An 11,261-nucleotide genomic window follows, 5' to 3' on the forward strand; every position below is an offset into this window, starting at 1 on the left:
AGCCCACGCCAATTTCATAGAGAAAACACCAGGTCTCGGTGTGCTTTCCTGTAGCAAGGAAACTTTGCTTTCATTCCTTAGGTGACATACTGGCTCAGAACTACCCTACCGCAAGGTATCAGGAATGTGCAGTACGATTAGTTGAGAGCAGCGTTTCTGGGTCTTCCATGGATGAAAGCAACTAGGAAAAGAGCCTTTCTAACCTGGGGACCGTGGTGTCTTTCCCTAGTCTACACAGAAACAGCACTCTGAGGGAGAGGAGCTGCTGGCCTTTGGTAGCAAAATCTCCTACTCTGAAGAGGAACATTTCGTTGTAAGCGGGTTGCATCAGCCTTGCTACATTTCCTCAACTGGCTATAAAGGAGGGCAGTCAGTAGGCCTCACCCTTCAAGCCCACGCCAATTACATAGAGAAAACACCAGGTCTCGGTGTGCTTTCCTGTAGCAAGGAAACTTTGCTTTCATTCCTTTGGTGGCATATTGGCTCAGAATTACCCTACTGCAAGGTATCAGGAATGTGCAGTCCCATTATTTGAGAGCAGCGTTTTTGGGTCTTCCATGGATGATACCAAGTAGGAAAAGAGCGTTTCTAAAATGGGGACCGTGGTGTCTTTCCCTAGTCTACACAGAAACAGCACTCTGAGGGAGACGAGCTGCTGGCGTTTTGAAGCAAATCACCTATTCTGAAGAGAAACATTTCATGGTAATCGGGTTTCAACACACTTGCCACATTTTCTCAGCTGGCTATAATGGAGGAAAGTCATTTGGTAGACTTACTTGAGGCCCTGCTTCCCAGGCTGGAATCTTTGCTTTCATTCATTAGCTGGCACATTGGCTCAGGACTGCCCCACTCCAAGGTTCAGGGATATGAAGCCCGATTAATTGAGATCAGCCCTTCTGGCTCTTTCTTGGATGAAACCAACTGGGAAAAGAGCCGTTCTAACCTGGGGACCACGGTGTCTTTCCCTAGTCTACACAGAAACAACACTCTGAGGGAGAGGAGCTGCTGGTCCTTGGTAGCAAAATCTCAAAATCTGAAGAGAAATATTTCTTTGTAAGCGGGTTGCATCAGCCTTGCTACATTTCCTCAACTGGCTATAAAGGAGGGCAGTCAGTAGGCCTCACCCTTCAAGCCCACGCCAATTTCATACAGAAAACACCAGGTCTCGGTGTGCTTTCCTGTAGCAAGGAAACTTTGCTTTCATTCCTTAGGTGACATACTGGCTCAGAACTACCCTACCGCAAGGTATCAGGAATGTGCAGTCCGATTAGTTGAGAGCAGCGTTTCTGGGTCTTCCATGGATGAAAGCAACTAGGAAAAGAGCCTTTCTAACCTGGGCACCGTGGTGTCTTTCCCTAGTCTACACAGAAACAGCACTCTGAGGGAGACGAGATGCTAGCATTTGGTAGCAAAATCTCCTATTCTGAAGAGTAATATTTCGTTGTAAGCGGGTTGCCTCAACCTTGCCACATTTTCTCAACTGGTTATAAAGGAGGGCAGTCAGTCAGCCTCACCCTTCAAACCCACGCCTATTTCATAGAGAAAACACCAGGTCTCGGTGTGCCTTCCTGTAGCAAGGAAACTTTGCTTTCATTCCTTAGGTGGCATATTGGCTCAGAAATACCCTACCCCAAGGATTCAGGAATGTGCAGCCCGATTAGTTGAGAGCAGCCTTTCTGGGTCTTCCATGGATGAAAGCAACTAGGAAAAGAGCCTTTCTAAAATGGGGACCGTGGTGTCTTTCCCTTGTCTACACAGAAACAGCACTCTGAGGGAGACGAGCTGCTGGCGTTTTGAAGCAAATCACCTATTCTGAAGAGAAACATTTCAATGTAATCGGGTTTCAACACACTTGCCACATTTTCTCAGCTGGCTATATTGGAGGAAAGTCAGTTGGTAGACTTACTTGAGGCCCTGCTTCCCAGGCTGCAATCTTTGCTTTCATTCATTAGCTGGCACATTGGCTCAGGACTGCCCTACCCCAAGGTTCAAGGATATGCAGCCCGATTAGTTGAGATCAGCCCTTCTGGCTCTTTCTTGGATGAAACCAACTGGGAAAAGAGCCGTTTTAAACTGGGGACCATGGTGTCTTTCCCTAGTCTACACAGAAACAGCACTCTGAGGGAGAGGAGCTGCTGGCGTTTGGTAGCAAAATCTCCTCTTCTGAAGAGAAACATTTTGTTGTAAGCGTGTTGCGTCAGCCTTGCCACATTTTCTCAGCTGGCTATAATGGAGGGCAGTCAGTTGGCAGATTTTCTTGAGGCCCTGCTTCCCAGGCTGGAAACTTCGCTTTCATTGCAGAGCTGGCACATTGGCTCAGGACTGCCCCACCCCAAGGATTCAGGGATATGCAGCCCGATTAGTTGAGGTCAGCCTTTCTGGCTCTTTCTTGGATGAAACCAACTGGGAAAAGAGCCGTTCTCACCTGGGGACCATGGTGTCTTTCCCTAGTCTACACAGAAACAGCACTCTGAGGGAGAGGAGCTGCTGGCCTTTGGTAGCAAAATCTCCTACTCTGAAGAGAAATATTTCGTTGTAAGCGGGTTGCATCAGCCTTGCTACATTTCCTCAACTGGCTATAAAGGAGGGCAGTCAGTAGGCCTCACCCTTCAAGCCCACGCCAATTTCATAGAGAAAACACCAGGTCTCGGTGTGCTTTCCTGTAGCAAGGAAACTTTGCTTTCATTCCTTAGGTGACATACTGGCTCAGAACTACCCTACCGCAAGGTATCAGGAATGTGCAGTACGATTAGTTGAGAGCAGCGTTTCTGGGTCTTCCATGGATGAAAGCAACTAGGAAAAGAGCCTTTCTAACCTGGGGACCGTGGTGTCTTTCCCTAGTCTACACAGAAACAGCACTCTGAGGGAGACGAGATGCTAGCATCTGGTAGCAAAATCTCCTATTCTGAAGAGTAATATTTCGTTGTAAGCGGGTGGCCTCAGCCTTGCCACATTTTCTCAACTGGCTATAAAGGAGGGCAGTCAGTCAGCCTCACCCTTCAAACCCACGCCTATTTCATAGAGAAAACACCAGGTCTCGGTGTGCCTTCCTGTAGCAAGGAAACTTTGCTTTCATTCCTTAGGTGGCATATTGGCTCAGAACAACCCTACCCCAAGGATTCAGGAAAGTGCAGCCCGATTAGTTGAGAGCAGCCTTTCTGGGTCTTCCATGGATGAAACCAAGTAGGAAAAGAGCGTTTCTAAAATGGGGACCGTGGTGCATTTCCCTAGTCTACACAGAAACAGCACTCTGAGTGAGACGAGCTGCTGGCGGTTTGAAGCAAATCACCTCTTCTGAACAGAAACATTTCACTGTAATCGGGATTCAACACACTTGCCACATTTTCTCAGCTGGCTATAATGGAGGGCAGTCAGTTGGCAGATTTTCTTGAGGCCCTGCTTCCCAGGCTGTAAACTTCGCTTTCATTCCAGTGCTGGCACATTGGCTCAGGACTGCCCTACCCCAAGGATTCAGGGATATGCAGCCCGATTTGTTGAGGTCAGCCCTTCTGGCTCTTTCTTGGATGAAACCAACTGGGAAAAGAGCCGTTCTCACCTGGGGACCATGGTGTCTTTTCCTCGTCTACACAGAAACAGCACTCTGAGGGAGAGGAGCTGCTGGACTTTGGTAGCAAAATCTCCTATTCTGAAGAGAAACATTTCGTTGTAAGCGGTTTGCGTCAGCCTTGCCACATTTTCTCAGCTGGCTGTAATGGAGGGCAGTCAGTTGGAAGACTTACTTGAGGCCCTGCTTCCCATGATGGAACTTTGCTTTCATTCCAGAGCTGGTACATCGGCTCAGGACTGCCCCACCCCAAGGATTCAGGGATGTTCAACACGATTAGTTGAGATCAGCCCTTCTGTCTCTTTCATGGATGAAACCAACTGGGAAAAGAGCCGTTCTCACCTGGGGACCATGGTGTCTTTCCGTAGTCTACACAGAAACAGCACTCTGAGGGAGACGAGCTGCTGACCTTTGGTAGCAAAATCTCCTATTCTGAAGAGAAACATTTTGTTGTAAGCGGGTTGCATCAGCCTTGCTACATTTCCTCAACTGGCTATAAACGAGGGCAGTCAGTAGGCCTCACCCTTCAAGCCCACGCCAATTTCATACAGAAAACACCAGGTCTCGGTGTGCTTTCCTATGGCAAGGAATCTTTGCTGTCATTCCTTAGGTGGCATATTGGCTCAGAACTACTCTACCCCAAGGATTCAGGAATGTGCAGTCCGATTAGTTGAGAGCAGCCTTTCTGGGTCTTCCATGGATGAAAGCAACTAGGAAAAGAGCCTTTCTAAAATGGGGACCGTGGTGTCTTTCCCTAGTCTACACAGAAACAGCACTCTGAGGGAGACGAGCTGCTGGCGTTTTGAAGCAAATCACCTATTCTGAAGAGAAACATTTCATGGTAATCGGGTTTCAACACACTTGCCACATTTTCTCAGCTGGCTATAATGGAGGAAAGTCATTTGGTAGACTTACTTGAGGCCCTGCTTCCCAGGCTGGAATCTTTGCTTTCATTCATTAGCTGGCACATTGGCTCAGGACTGCCCCACTCCAAGGTTCAGGGATATGAAGCCCGATTAATTGAGATCAGCCCTTCTGGCTCTTTCTTGGATGAAACCAACTGGGAAAAGAGCCGTTCTAACCTGGGGACAACGGTGTCTTTCCCTAGTCTACACAGAAACAACACTCTGAGGGAGAGGAGCTGCTGGCCTTTGGTAGCAAAATCTCCTACTCTGAAGAGAAATATTTCGTTGTAAGCGGGTTGCATCAGCCTTGCTACATTTCCTCAACTGGCTATAAAGGAGGGCAGTCAGTAGGCCTCACCCTTCAAGCCCACGCCAATTTCATAGAGAAAACACCAGGTCTCGGTGTGCTTTCCTGTAGCAAGGAAACTTTGCTTTCATTCCTTAGGTGACATACTGGCTCAGAACTACCCTACCGCAAGGTATCAGGAATGTGCAGTCCGATTAGTTGAGAGCAGCGTTTCTGGGTCTTCCATGGATGAAAGCAACTAGGAAAAGAGCCTTTCTAACCTGGGCACCGTGGTGTCTTTCCCTAGTCTACACAGAAACAGCACTCTGAGGGAGACGAGATGCTAGCATTTGGTAGCAAAATCTCCTATTCTGAAGAGTAATATTTCGTTGTAAGCGGGTTGCCTCAACCTTGCCACATTTTCTCAACTGGTTATAAAGGAGGGCAGTCAGTCAGCCTCACCCTTCAAACCCACGCCTATTTCATAGAGAAAACACCAGGTCTCGGTGTGCCTTCCTGTAGCAAGGAAACTTTGCTTTCATTCCTTAGGTGGCATATTGGCTCAGAAATACCCTACCCCAAGGATTCAGGAATGTGCATCCCGATTAGTTGAGAGCAGCCTTTCTGGGTCTTCCATGGATGAAAGCAACTAGGAAAAGAGCCTTTCTAAAATGGGGACCGTGGTGTCTTTCCCTTGTCTACACAGAAACAGCACTCTGAGGGAGACGAGCTGCTGGCGTTTTGAAGCAAATCACCTATTCTGAAGAGAAACATTTCAATGTAATCGGGTTTCAACACACTTGCCACATTTTCTCAGCTGGCTATATTGGAGGAAAGTCAGTTGGTAGACTTACTTGAGGCCCTGCTTCCCAGGCTGCAATCTTTGCTTTCATTCATTAGCTGGCACATTGGCTCAGGACTGCCCTACCCCAAGGTTCAAGGATATGCAGCCCGATTAGTTGAGATCAGCCCTTCTGGCTCTTTCTTGGATGAAACCAACTGGGAAAAGAGCCGTTTTAAACTGGGGACCATGGTGTCTTTCCCTAGTCTACACTGAAACAGCACTCTGAGGGAGAGGAGCTGCTGGCGTTTGGTAGCAAAATCTCCTCTTCTGAAGAGAAACATTTTGTTGTAAGCGTGTTGCGTCAGCCTTGCCACATTTTCTCAGCTGGCTATAATGGAGGGCAGTCAGTTGGCAGATTTTCTTGAGGCCCTGCTTCCCAGGCTGGAAACTTCGCTTTCATTGCAGAGCTGGCACATTGGCTCAGGACTGCCCCACCCCAAGGATTCAGGGATATGCAGCCCGATTAGTTGAGGTCAGCCTTTCTGGCTCTTTCTTGGATGAAACCAACTGGGAAAAGAGCCGTTCTCACCTGGGGACCATGGTGTCTTTCCCTAGTCTACACAGAAACAGCACTCTGAGGGAGAGGAGCTGCTGGCCTTTGGTAGCAAAATCTCCTATTCTGAAGAGAAACATTTTGTTGTAAGCGGGTTGCCGCAGCCTTGCTACATTTCCTCAACTGGCTATAAACGAGGGCAGTCAGTAGGCCTCACCCTTCAAGCCCACGCCAATTTCATACAGAAAACACCAGGTCTCGGTGTGCTTTCCTATGGCAAGGAATCTTTGCTGTCATTCCTTAGGTGGCATATTGGCTCAGAACTACTCTACCCCAAGGATTCAGGAATGTGCAGTCCGATTAGTTGAGAACAGCCTTTCTGGGTCTTCCATGGATGAAAGCAACTAGGAAAAGAGCCTTTCTAAAATGGGGACCGTGGTGTCTTTCCCTTGTCTACACAGAAACAGCACTCTGAGGGAGACGAGCTGCTGGCGTTTTGAAGCAAATCACCTATTCTGAAGAGAAACATTTCATTGTAATCGGGTTTCAACACACTTGCCACATTTTCTCAACTGGCTATAAAGGAGGGCAGTCAGTCAGCCTCACCCTTCAAACCCATGCCTATTTCACAGAGAAAACACCAGGTCTCGGTGTGCTTTCCTGTAGCAAGGAAACATTGCTTTCATTCCTTTGGTGGCATATTGGCTCAGAATTACCCTACTGCAAGGTATCAGCAATGTGCAGCCCGATTAGTTGAGAGCAGCGTTTTTGGGTCTTCCATGGATGATACCAAGTAGGAAAAGAGCGTTTCTAAAATGGGGACCGTGGTGTCTTTCCCTAGTCTACACAGAAACAGCACTCTGAGGGAGACGAGCTGCTGGCGTTTTGAAGCAAATCACCTATTCTGAAGAGAAACATTTCATGGTAATCGGGTTTCAACACACTTGCCACATTTTCTCAGCTGGCTATAATGGAGGAAAGTCATTTGGTAGACTTACTTGAGGCCCTGCTTCCCAGGCTGGAATCTTTGCTTTCATTCATTAGCTGGCACATTGGCTCAGGACTGCCCCACTCCAAGGTTCAGGGATATGAAGCCCGATTAATTGAGATCAGCCCTTCTGGCTCTTTCTTGGATGAAACCAACTGGGAAAAGAGCCGTTCTAACCTGGGGACCACGGTGTCTTTCCCTAGTCTACACAGAAACAACACTCTGAGGGAGAGGAGCTGCTGGCCTTTGGTAGCAAAATCTCCAAATCTGAAGAGAAATATTTCGTTGTAAGCGGGTTGCATCAGCCTTGCTACATTTCCTCAACTGGCTATAAAGGAGGGCAGTCAGTAGGCCTCACCCTTCAAGCCCACGCCAATTTCATAGAGAAAACACCAGGTCTCGGTGTGCTTTCCTGTAGCAAGGAAACTTTGCTTTCATTCCTTAGGTGACATACTGGCTCAGAACTACCCTACCGCAAGGTATCAGGAATGTGCAGTCCGATTAGTTGAGAGCAGCGTTTCTGGGTCTTCCATGGATGAAAGCAACTAGGAAAAGAGCCTTTCTAACCTGGGCACCGTGGTGTCTTTCCCTAGTCTACACAGAAACAGCACTCTGAGGGAGACGAGATGCTAGCATTTGGTAGCAAAATCTCCTATTCTGAAGAGTAATATTTCGTTGTAAGCGGGTTGCCTCAACCTTGCCACATTTTCTCAACTGGTTATAAAGGAGGGCAGTCAGTCAGCCTCACCCTTCAAACCCACGCCTATTTCATAGAGAAAACACCAGGTCTCGGTGTGCCTTCCTGTAGCAAGGAAACTTTGCTTTCATTCCTTAGGTGGCATATTGGCTCAGAAATACCCTACCCCAAGGATTCAGGAATGTGCAGCCCGATTAGTTGAGAGCAGCCTTTCTGGGTCTTCCATGGATGAAAGCAACTAGGAAAAGAGCCTTTCTAAAATGGGGACCGTGGTGTCTTTCCCTTGTCTACACAGAAACAGCACTCTGAGGGAGACGAGCTGCTGGCGTTTTGAAGCAAATCACCTATTCTGAAGAGAAACATTTCAATGTAATCGGGTTTCAACACACTTGCCACATTTTCTCAGCTGGCTATATTGGAGGAAAGTCAGTTGGTAGACTTACTTGAGGCCCTGCTTCCCAGGCTGCAATCTTTGCTTTCATTCATTAGCTGGCACATTGGCTCAGGACTGCCCTACCCCAAGGTTCAAGGATATGCAGCCCGATTAGTTGAGATCAGCCCTTCTGGCTCTTTCTTGGATGAAACCAACTGGGAAAAGAGCCGTTTTAAACTGGGGACCATGGTGTCTTTCCCTAGTCTACACAGAAACAGCACTCTGAGGGAGAGGAGCTGCTGGCGTTTGGTAGCAAAATCTCCTCTTCTGAAGAGAAACATTTTGTTGTAAGCGTGTTGCGTCAGCCTTGCCACATTTTCTCAGCTGGCTATAATGGAGGGCAGTCAGTTGGCAGATTTTCTTGAGGCCCTGCTTCCCAGGCTGGAAACTTCGCTTTCATTGCAGAGCTGGCACATTGGCTCAGGACTGCCCCACCCCAAGGATTCAGGGATATGCAGCCCGATTAGTTGAGGTCAGCCTTTCTGGCTCTTTCTTGGATGAAACCAACTGGGAAAAGAGCCGTTCTCACCTGGGGACCATGGTGTCTTTCCCTAGTCTACACAGAAACAGCACTCTGAGGGAGAGGAGCTGCTGGCCTTTGGTAGCAAAATCTCCTACTCTGAAGAGAAATATTTCGTTGTAAGCGGGTTGCATCAGCCTTGCTACATTTCCTCAACTGGCTATAAAGGAGGGCAGTCAGTAGGCCTCACCCTTCAAGCCCACGCCAATTTCATAGAGAAAACACCAGGTCTCGGTGTGCTTTCCTGTAGCAAGGAAACTTTGCTTTCATTCCTTAGGTGACATACTGGCTCAGAACTACCCTACCGCAAGGTATCAGGAATGTGCAGTACGATTAGTTGAGAGCAGCGTTTCTGGGTCTTCCATGGATGAAAGCAACTAGGAAAAGAGCCTTTCTAACCTGGGGACCGTGGTGTCTTTCCCTAGTCTACACAGAAACAGCACTCTGAGGGAGACGAGATGCTAGCATCTGGTAGCAAAATCTCCTATTCTGAAGAGTAATATTTCGTTGTAAGCGGGTGGCCTCAGCCTTGCCACATTTTCTCAACTGGCTATAAAGGAGGGCAGTCAGTCAGCCTCACCCTTCAAACCCACGCCTATTTCATAGAGAAAACACCAGGTCTCGGTGTGCCTTCCTGTAGCAAGGAAACTTTGCTTTCATTCCTTAGGTGGCATATTGGCTCAGAACAACCCTACCCCAAGGATTCAGGAAAGTGCAGCCCGATTAGTTGAGAGCAGCCTTTCTGGGTCTTCCATGGATGAAACCAAGTAGGAAAAGAGCGTTTCTAAAATGGGGACCGTGGTGCATTTCCCTAGTCTACACAGAAACAGCACTCTGAGTGAGACGAGCTGCTGGCGGTTTGAAGCAAATCACCTCTTCTGAAGAGAAACATTTCACTGTAATCGGGATTCAACACACTTGCCACATTTTCTCAGCTGGCTATAATGGAGGGCAGTCAGTTGGCAGATTTTCTTGAGGCCCTGCTTCCCAGGCTGTAAACTTCGCTTTCATTCCAGTGCTGGCACATTGGCTCAGGACTGCCCTACCCCAAGGATTCAGGGATATGCAGCCCGATTTGTTGAGGTCAGCCCTTCTGGCTCTTTCTTGGATGAAACCAACTGGGAAAAGAGCCGTTCTCACCTGGGGACCATGGTGTCTTTTCCTCGTCTACACAGAAACAGCACTCTGAGGGAGAGGAGCTGCTGGACTTTGGTAGCAAAATCTCCTATTCTGAAGAGAAACATTTCGTTGTAAGCGGTTTGCGTCAGCCTTGCCACATTTTCTCAGCTGGCTGTAATGGAGGGCAGTCAGTTGGAAGACTTACTTGAGGCCCTGCTTCCCATGATGGAACTTTGCTTTCATTCCAGAGCTGGTACATTGGCTCAGGACTGCCCCACCCCAAGGATTCAGGGATGTTCAACACGATTAGTTGAGATCAGCCCTTCTGTCTCTTTCATGGATGAAACCAACTGGGAAAAGAGCCGTTCTCACCTGGGGACCATGGTGTCTTTCCGTAGTCTACACAGAAACAGCACTCTGAGGGAGACGAGCTGCTGACCTTTGGTAGCAAAATCTCCTATTCTGAAGAGAAACATTTTGTTGTAAGCGGGTTGCATCAGCCTTGCTACATTTCCTCAACTGGTTATAAATGAGGGCAGTCAGTAGGCCTCACCCTTCAAGCCCACGCCAATTTCATACAGAAAACACGAGGTCTCGGTGTGCTTTCCTATGGCAAGGAATCTTTGCTGTCATTCCTTAGGTGGCATATTGGCTCAGAACTACTCTACCCCAAGGATTCAGGAATGTGCAGTCCGATTAGTTGAGAGCAGCCTTTCTGGGTCTTCCATGGATGAAAGCAACTAGGAAAAGAGCCTTTCTAAAATGGGGACCGTGGTGTCTTTCCCTTGTCTACACAGAAACAGCACTCTGAGGGAGACGAGCTGCTGGCGTTTTGAAGCAAATCACCTATTCTGAAGAGAAACATTTCAATGTAATCGGGTTTCAACACACTTGCCACATTTTCTCAGCTGGCTATATTGGAGGAAAGTCAGTTGGTAGACTTACTTGAGGCCCTGCTTCCCAGGCTGCAATCTTTGCTTTCATTCATTAGCTGGCACATTGGCTCAGGACTGCCCTACCCCAAGGTTCAAGGATATGCAGCCCGATTAGTTGAGATCAGCCCTTCTGGCTCTTTCTTGGATGAAACCAACTGGGAAAAGAGCCGTTTTAAACTGGGGACCATGGTGTCTTTCCCTAGTCTACACTGAAACAGCACTCTGAGGGAGAGGAGCTGCTGGCGTTTGGTAGCAAAATCTCCTCTTCTGAAGAGAAACATTTTGTTGTAAGCGTGTTGCGTCAGCCTTGCCACATTTTCTCAGCTGGCTATAATGGAGGGCAGTCAGTTGGCAGATTTTCTTGAGGCCCTGCTTCCCAGGCTGGAAACTTCGCTTTCATTGCAGAGCTGGCACATTGGCTCAGGACTGCCCCACCCCAAGGATTCAGGGATATGCAGCCCGATTAGTTGAGGTCA

Source organism: Eschrichtius robustus, chromosome 20 (assembly GCF_028021215.1).
Source record: "Eschrichtius robustus isolate mEscRob2 chromosome 20, mEscRob2.pri, whole genome shotgun sequence".
NCBI lineage: Eukaryota > Metazoa > Chordata > Mammalia > Artiodactyla > Eschrichtiidae > Eschrichtius > Eschrichtius robustus.